Below are 9,387 nucleotides of genomic sequence, written 5' to 3'. Positions count from 1 at the left end.
TGGATAATGAAGATATGGTATATATGTACAATGGAATATTAGTCGGTCATAAAAAATGAAATCTTGCCATTTGTACCAATTCGGATGGACCTAGAGAGTATTATTCTAAGTGAAATAAGCAGACAGAGAAAGACAAATACTGTATGATTTCACTTATATGTGGAATCTAAAAAACAAAGCAAATGAACAAACATAACAAAACAGAAACAGAGTCATAGCTACAGAGAACAAACAGATGGTTGCCAGAGTGGAGGAGGGTAGGGGAAGGAGAGAGGTAGGTTAGGGATATTAACAGGTACAAACTCCCAGGTACAAAATAAATGAGTCATGGGTATGAAATGTACAGTGTGCGGAATATAGTCAAAGACTATGTAATATCTTTGGATGGTGACAGATGGTAACTAGACTTATCATGGTGAACATTTTGAAATGTATAGAAACTGCAAATCACTATGTTGTGTACCAGGAACTAACATAGTGTTGTAGGTCAATTATACTTCAAAAACAATGAAGCTCATAGAAAAAGAGATCAGATTTGTGATTAGCAGAGGTGAGGTGTGGGGGGAGGGGGAATTGGATGAATGGTCAAAAGGTACCAACTTTCAGTCATAAATAAATACTAGGGATGTAATGTACAACATGATAAATATAACTAACCCACTGCTGTATGTTATACATGAAATTTGTTAAGAATGTACAATCCTAAGTGTTCTCATCAAAAGGAAAAAATATTTTTCCCACTTTTTAAATTTTCTATTTATATGAGGTGACAGATATTCACTAAACTTATTGTGGTAATCATTTCATGATGTATGTGTAAGTCAGATCATTATGCCATACACATTAAACTTATACAGTGCTGTATGTCAATTATATCTCAATAAAACTGGAAGAAAAAACAAGAAAGGGAAATAAAATGATATAATTGAAAGGAGAAATAGACAAGTTCACACTAACACATTATTGACCAGGGGATTTTGCAGACACTAATGCCTGTGGCCATAATATGACCATCTCTGGTCAAAAATGTGTTAAATTGGAGACTTCAACATCACTCTCTCTACAATTGATAGAACAACTAGACAGAAAACTACCAAGAATAAAAAAGAACTTAAGAATACCATCAACCAACAGGATCTAATTGACATTTATAGAACACTCCACTCAACAACAGCAGGATACACATTCTTTTCAAGTGCCCACACAACATATACTAAGATAGACCACATCCTGGGTCATAAAACAAAGTCGAGTTTTTTTTAAAAGAATTGAAATCATATAGACTGTGTTCTCCAACCACAGTGAAATCAAACCAGAAATCAAAAACAGAAAGATAACAAGAAAATCTCCAAACACTTGGAAACTAAACAACATATGTCTAAATAATCCATGCATCAAAGAGAAAGTCTCAAAGGAAATTTTAAAAATACATTGAACTAATTGAAAATGAAAAGACAACATATCAAAATTCATGAGATAGAGCAGTGCTTGAGAGAGAAATTTGTAGAAAATAAGAAATGGTCTAAAAGATCTGAATACACCAATTAGAAGACAGATCGGCAGAGGGAGTGAAAAAATATGATCCATCTATATGCTCATTCTCAAGAGATTCATTTTAGACACAAGGGCATGAAGAGGCTGAGGTGAAAGGATGAAAAAGATACTTCATGCAAACAGTAACCAAAAGAGAGCTGTGGTGCCTATATTATTGTCAAAGTAGACTTTAATTTTTTTTTAAAGGTTACAAGAGACAAAGAAGGAAATTATATATTGTTAAAAAGTTTGATAACAATTACAAACATATATGCACCTAATAACAGAGCTCCCAAAATATATGAAGCAAAAATTGACAGAGAACAAATTAGTGGATAACCCCCTAGGGGTTAAGGTGAGGGTGGGGTCAGAACGGAAGTGAGTGTGGTTATAAAAGGGTCACAGGAGGTATTGTGGTGATGAGAATGTTCTCTCTTAATGGTGTCAATGTTGATATCCAGGTTGTGATATTGTATTATAGTTTAGCAAGTGTTACCATTGAGAGAACTGAGTAAAGAGTACATAGACTCTCTCTGTGTTATTTCTTACAGCTGCATATAAATCTACAATTATCTCAAAGTAAAATGCCATTTAAAAAGTGTATTATTGGTATAGTAATAGGCAAAGAGATGAATTTTTAAAAAGAAAATATCCAGAAAGATACCCATGTATACCTTTCAGTTTGATGTATGGTAATGACGGCTTTGCAAATAAGTGGAGAACTAATGGACTAGTCAACAAATGGTGTTATGATAATGACTATCTGTTATCTTTAATGCACATATTTCCCCTGATAACTTAGTTGGGAGGGGGTGTATTGATTAGGACAGGTTAAGCTGCTGTAACAAACAGACCTCAATGTTTAGTGGCTCAGAGAAAACAATATACTTTTTTTCCTTGGAGACCTCTAATTTAGGGTGAGTAGGTGGCCCACCTCTGGGCACAATTAGAAGATATGTATTATTCAGGTGCCCCTATCTTTGAATATATGACACCAGACCCTGCCTGAATTTCATTTACAATCTCTCTCACTACAAAGTTGGTCAAAAAGTTCTAGCCGGACAACCAGATAGGCTGTTCATTCTAATGTGATTCTCTCTCTCTCCATACGTATATATGGAGTTTTATATATATATATATATATATATATATATATATATATATATATATATAAAACTATACTATATAATATACTATATTCTACTATAGTATATTATTCATATATATATATATATATAATTTGTATGAAATGAAGGGGAAAGAAGAACAAGTTAAATGATACCATGAAAAAGCAGTCAGGGGACTTCTCTGGTGGCGCAGTGCTTGGGAATCTGCCTGCCAATGCAGGGGACAAGGGTTCGAGCCCTGGTCCGGGAAGATCCCACATGTCACAGAGCAACTAAGCCTGTGTGCCACAACTACTGAACCTGCGCTCTAGAGTCCAGAAGCCACACCTACTGAGCCCACGTGCCACAAATACTGAAGCCCTTGTGCCTAGAGCCCATGCTCCGCAACAAGAGAAGCCACCATAATGAGAAGCCCACGCACCACAATGAAGAGTAGCCCCCGCTCACCGCAACTAGAGAAAGCCTGTACACAGCAACGACGACCCAACACAGCCAAAAATAAAAACAAACAAATAAATAAATAAATTTATTTTTTTTAAAAAAAGCAATCAGATCCAGAAGGTGAGATACTCCTCTACAGAGCAGCAGAGCAGCTGATCTGGCTTCTTAGAAAGTCAACAGCGTGAAAGAAAAGGTGGGGGACTGTTCCATGTTAAAATATGTTTAAGAGGAATAACAACCAAATGAAAGCTGTGGCCTTTGGGAGCTGTACAGACAAATCAATAGTGAAATACATTTGGGGGACAGTTTTGTAAATGTGAATAAGGACTTAGTATGGCAACATATTAGGAATTGTTGTTGATTTTTGTCAGTGTGGTAATGGCATTGCTGTTATGTAAGAATGTGTCCTTATTTTTTTAATATTTATTTATTTATTTTGGCTGTACTGGGTCTTCATTGCAGCACGTGGGATCCTAGGCTGCGGCATGCAGACTTCTTTAGTTGAGGCAGGCAAGTGGGATCTATTTCCCCAATCAGGGATCGAACCCAGGCCCCCTGCATTGGGAGCGCAGAGTTTTACCCACTGGACAACCAGGAAGTCCTGTAAGTGTCCTTATTTCTAAGAGATGCAGACTGAAATATTTGGAGATGAAATACCATAATGTTCATAATTTTAAATACATCTGGAAAGAAAAGATGAAACAATATGGAAAAATATCAACAGTTGTTAAATCTGAGGCATTTTTTGTATGTTTGAAATTTTTCATAATATGTTTCAAAAGAAGAAAGCTGTCACTAAATATAGCATCTAAGAACCCCCCTGGCCCTGGTGATGTTCAAGGGCCACCTGGAGAATGCCCTCGATCCCTGCCAACCTGCTGTCAGTCCCAAAGGCTTGATTCCCATCTAGATGAATCTCACTGTCTTCTTTCTTTTTAAAAGGCAACCTGCTGTTCCTCCAAAGTCACAGCATCCATCAAAAATGTATGCCCACTGCTTTTTCACTGATCTGCAGCGTTAGGTTTCTCTGGCTAATATTGAACACGAGAAGCAGGCAAGCCTGGGATATGACCCTCCACTTCAGCCTATGTTTGGGGTCCTCACCACCAACCTAAAAACTCTCACTCACCTTTAATTCCATGATCAGGCATTGGCTATTAGCTAAGCTTCACAAGCTTTTGCTACTCATATGGAACCCATACCTCAGTACTTCAGCAAGACCTAGGAAAGGGGGGGGGGGTCTACCTTCTGAGGGATCAGAAAATAATTTCCACAGAGGTAAAATGAGGCTGTGGTCTCTGTTCCCTCATCCTAACCCACCCCCACACTTTTTCACCTTGTTTCCTAATCCTCTAATATTACTTTGGGATAAGCTGGATACATATCCTCCCACTATTGGGACAGAATGTGAAACATCTTTTTCAACCTCTTACTCACAATGATACAATTTGCTGATTATGGCTCGGGAAGGGATGCCTTAATCAATGTTCTCTTAGTAGTCTCAGACTCCTACTCCAAACTAAAGGGAAATCGTTGTTAGCACATGGATGTGGCTCAGAGGACAAAGAGATGAAGTTCAATAGGACCTTAAGAGGAACTGGAACAAGGAAGTGCTTTCTCACTGTCGTGCCTGCTCTTGCTATCACTCACTCACTCCTCTCACATATTCTATTCCTATATCTCTTTGCACATCTTCTTCTGCTCCTGTATCCACAAACTGCATTCTTTGTGTTTTCATATATTTGGCTGCCTTGTTGAACCACAGTTTGCACAATCTAAACTCAAGCAATACCCCAAAGTAACTAGTAACTCTCAACCCCAATTCCTTCATGCATCAATACGTCTTCCAATCAGCTATGATGGGGTATGAGGCAGGGCAGAGTCACACTATATAAGCGTGCCCTTCAGGGTCTTACCCCTGGAGGGAAAGGGGTGTTGTTAGAGTTTGCATAAAGGAGGAGTATGGTCCTAAGACACATATCTATTATTTTCCCCAGAACCGCTATTGTTCAATTATTCATTTAACTGATTTGTAGCTAATAATCCCAATTAGTAACCTGCCTCACTCAACTATCTCGCCATTTCAAGATCCAAAAGAAAATTCCAGGGAACTATTCAGCATGCTCAATTAAGTAAAAGAAATCTATTAGGAAAGAATTGTTATCCAAGGATAACTAGGCCAGGATGAAGGAGAGATAGATGGGATAAGACAAAATTAAAAAGGAAACTAAAATCCAATATCAGAATTTAAACTCTCAGTGAAGCTCTAAGGAGCATAATTGAACTGTGGGAAAAATGAATCAGTGTAGTGACAGATCATCCTTTTTTTTTTTTTTTAAGATTTATTTATTTATATTTATTTATTTTTGGCTGCGTCAGGTCTTAGCTGCGGCACACGGAATCTTCATTGTGATGTGCAGGCTTCTCTCTAGTTGTGGCGTGCGGGTTTTCTCTTCTCTAGTTGTGGCATGCAGGCTCCAGGGCGTGTGGGCTCTGTAGTTGTGGTGTGCAGGTTCCGGAGTGTGTGGGCTCTGTAGCTTGTGGCACGCGGGCCCTAGTTGAGGCGTGAGCTCAGTAGTTGTGGCACGCGGGCCTAGTTGCCCTGCGGCATGTGGGATCCCAGTTCCCTGACCAGGGATCGAACCGGTGTCCCCTGCATTGTAAGGCAGATTCTTTACCACTGAACCACCAGGGAAGTCCCGAAAGATCATTCTGATGTGTGTGTTTTGACGTGATTCAGCCACATATCTTTGCCACAATTTCTCTTTCATCACATAAGGATACTTGTCATATAAGGACATGAGCATAGGCAGTTATGTTTTCTCAGATATTTCCTGACACAATTCTTGTGTCCCTTTTCCCCACTTGGAGGAACCATTGGTAATCTACATATAACTAACTCAAACAGGCTGGGTTTTGCTAAGTCTGAGAAAAGATTAGACTAGTGTTTAATGTAGTTTCACGTCTTGAGCCTAACAGTTACTTTTATATCCAGCTATTTAGAACTCTTGCCATTATTAACTCTCATAAAACAACATATTAAGACATAGCTGTAACCATAGACATTCACAAAGGCGTTCATGTAAATTATAAGTACAGGTATTAAACTTTTGGATCGCTCTCCCCTAAGAAATTAGTCTCCAGCCATCCCCAAGTTAGTATTCCATTACTGCGATAAATTTGGAAACCTCTCTCAGAGTACAGAATATAAATTTTAAAAGATGAAAATAAACTCATAGGGAGAGAAAAAGAAGGTAGAGATCAAGTCAAAGAATCACAGATGTCCCTGAAAAATAAAAACTGGATGAGAGGTAATCAGAGACAAAATTAAATAAAACTTTCCTAAAAAGGGGGGATAAAAGCCCATTTATAAAGATTGAAAGATTTACAAATTTCCATTCAAACTCAGTGAAAAGTATTTAGTTTAAAAGTAGTATATTAGGGGCTTCCCTGGTGGCGCAGTGGTTGAGAATCTGCCTGCCAAATGCAGGGGACACGGGTTCGAGCCCTGATCTGGGAAGATCCCACATGCCGTGAAGCAACTAGGCCCATGAGCCACAACTTCTGAGCCTGCATGTCTGGAGCCTGTGCTCCGCAACAAGAGAGGACGTGACAGTGAGAGGCCTGCGCACCGCGATGAAGAGTGGACCCCGCTCGCCGCAACTAGAGAAAGTCCTCGCACAGAAATGAAGACCCAACACACCCAAAAATAAATAAATAAATAAATAAAATTTTAAAAAAAAAGTATTTAGCATGGCTACATGCTTAAAAAAAAAAAAAAAAAGTAGTATATTAGTCCTGCCCCCGCCACCCTCACCCCACAACCAGCCACCTTAGGACACAAGCTCAGTCACCCTGGGACATGAGCCCACCCAGCAGTGGGCTGGCACCAGCCCCAGGACCCCTGGGATGCACAGCCAGCTGCACCTGGACACAGCCCCACCTATCAGCATGCCTGCAGCTACTACACAAGACAGGGCCTGGCAGCCAACCATGCTGGGGGCTGCCTACCAGCTTGCCCACAGTAGTCAGTCCCACCACAACAGAAAGGCCCACACAGCCTGCATAAGGGGTACCCCTAGAGCATATACTTCTGGTGACCAGAGGGTAGTGTGCTGCTGGGTCCCCTAGGATGTCTCCTACATAAGGCCACTTCTCCAAATCCAGGAAATGTAACCAACTTACCTAATACATAGAAATAAACACAGAGAATTAGGCAAAATGATGAGACAGAGGAACATGTTCCAAATGAAGAAACAAGACAAAACCTGAAACAAAGAACTAAGTGAAGTGGAGATAAGTAATCTACCCAATAAAGAGTTCAAGGTAATGATTATAAAGATGCTCAACAAACTCAGGAGAAGAATGGATGAACACAGTGAGAATTTTAACAAAGACTTGGAAAATATAAGAAAGAACCAAACAGAGCTGAAGAATACAATAACTGAAATAAAAACTGCACTAGAAGGAATCGACAGTAGATTAGATGATAGAGAGGAAGAGGTCAGCAAACTGGAAGAGAGCAGTGGGAGTCACTCAGGTGGAATAGAAAAACAAAAATAAGAAAACTTTAAAAATGACAATAGTTTAAGAGACCAATGGTATAACATCAAGTGTACTAACATTTGCATTATAGGGATCCCAGATAGAGAAGGAAGAGAGAAGGGGGCAGAGAACTTATTTGAAGAAATAATAGCTGAAAATTTCTCTAACCTAGGAAAGGAAAAAAACATCTAGGTCCAGAAAGCACAGAGTCCCAAATAAGATGACCCCAAAGAGATTCACACCAAGACACATTATAATTGAAATGGCAAAAATTAAAGATAGAGAATCTTAAAAGCATCAAGAGAAAAGCAACTAGTTACATACAAGGGAATTCCCATAAGACTATTAGCTGGGACTTCCCTGGTGGTCCAGTGGGTAAGACTCAGTGTTTCCAACGCTTGAGGCCTGGGTTCGATCCCTGGTGGGGGAACTAGATCCCGTATGCATGCCGCAACTAAAAGTCTGCATGCTGCAACTAAGAAGGCCGCATGCCACAACAAAGATCCCACATGCTGCAACTAAGACCCGGCGCAGCCAATAAATAAATAAATAAATAAATAAATAAATAAATCTTTAAGGAAAAAATCTGTCAGCTGACTTTTCAGCAGAAACTTTGCAGGACAGAAGGGAGTGGCATGATATATTCAAAGTGATAAAAGGAAAAAACCTACAACCAAGAATACTCTACATGACAAAGCTATCATTCAGATTTGAAGAGTTTTACAGACAAGCAAAAACTAAAGATGTTCAGCACTACTAAACTGGCTTTATAAGAAATGTTAAGAGAACTTCTCTCAGTGGAAGTGAAAAGACCATAACTAAAAGTATGAAAATTATGAAAGGAAAAAATCTCATTGGTAAAGGCAAACATACAGTAAAGGTAGTAGATCAACCACTTATTAAGCAGGTTGGAAGGATAAAGGACAAAAGTAGTAAAATCACCTATACCTACAGTAAGTAGTTAAGGGATACATAAAACAAATAGATATAAAAAATGATGAATGATGTCAAAAACATTAAATGTGGTGGGGGGAGTAAAAAGGCAGGGTTGTTAGAATACGTTCAAACTTGAGATCATCAACTTAAAATAATCATATATATATATAAAGATATATATATATGTATAACATATACATATATATGCTAAGCCACAAAACAAGTCTCAATATATTTAAGAAGATTGAAAACATATCATACCAAGCATCTTTCCTGGCCACAGTGGCTTCAGACTAGAAATCAACTACAAGAAAAAAACTGCAAAAAAACACAAACACCTGGAGGCTAAACAATATGCTACTAAGCAATATGTGTCACTGAAGAAATCAAAGAAGAAATTTAAAAATACCTGTAAACAAATGAAAATGGAAACACAACAATCCAAAATCTATGGGGCGTGGTAAAAGCAGTTCTAAGAGGGATGTTTATAATGATACAAGCCTACCTCAGGAAATAAGAAATGCTCAAATAAAAAATCTTACCTTACACCTAAAGGAACTAGAAAAAGAAGCACAAACAAAATCCGAAGTTGGTAGAAGGAAAGAAATAATAAAGATCAGAGCAGAAATAAATGAAATAGAGACTTAAAAAACAGTAGAGGACTTCCCTGGTGGTGCAGTGGTTAGGAATCCTCCTGCCAATGTAGGGGCACATGTTCGATCCCTCGTCTGGGAAGATTCCAAGTCCCATGGAACAACTAAGCCTGTGTGCCACAACTATTGAGTCTGCACTCTAGAGCCCATGA

Source organism: Balaenoptera acutorostrata, chromosome 20, assembly GCF_949987535.1.
Source record: "Balaenoptera acutorostrata chromosome 20, mBalAcu1.1, whole genome shotgun sequence".
In the NCBI taxonomy this organism is placed as follows: Eukaryota; Metazoa; Chordata; class Mammalia; order Artiodactyla; family Balaenopteridae; genus Balaenoptera; species Balaenoptera acutorostrata.
Note: the sequence above shows the minus strand (reverse complement) of the source record.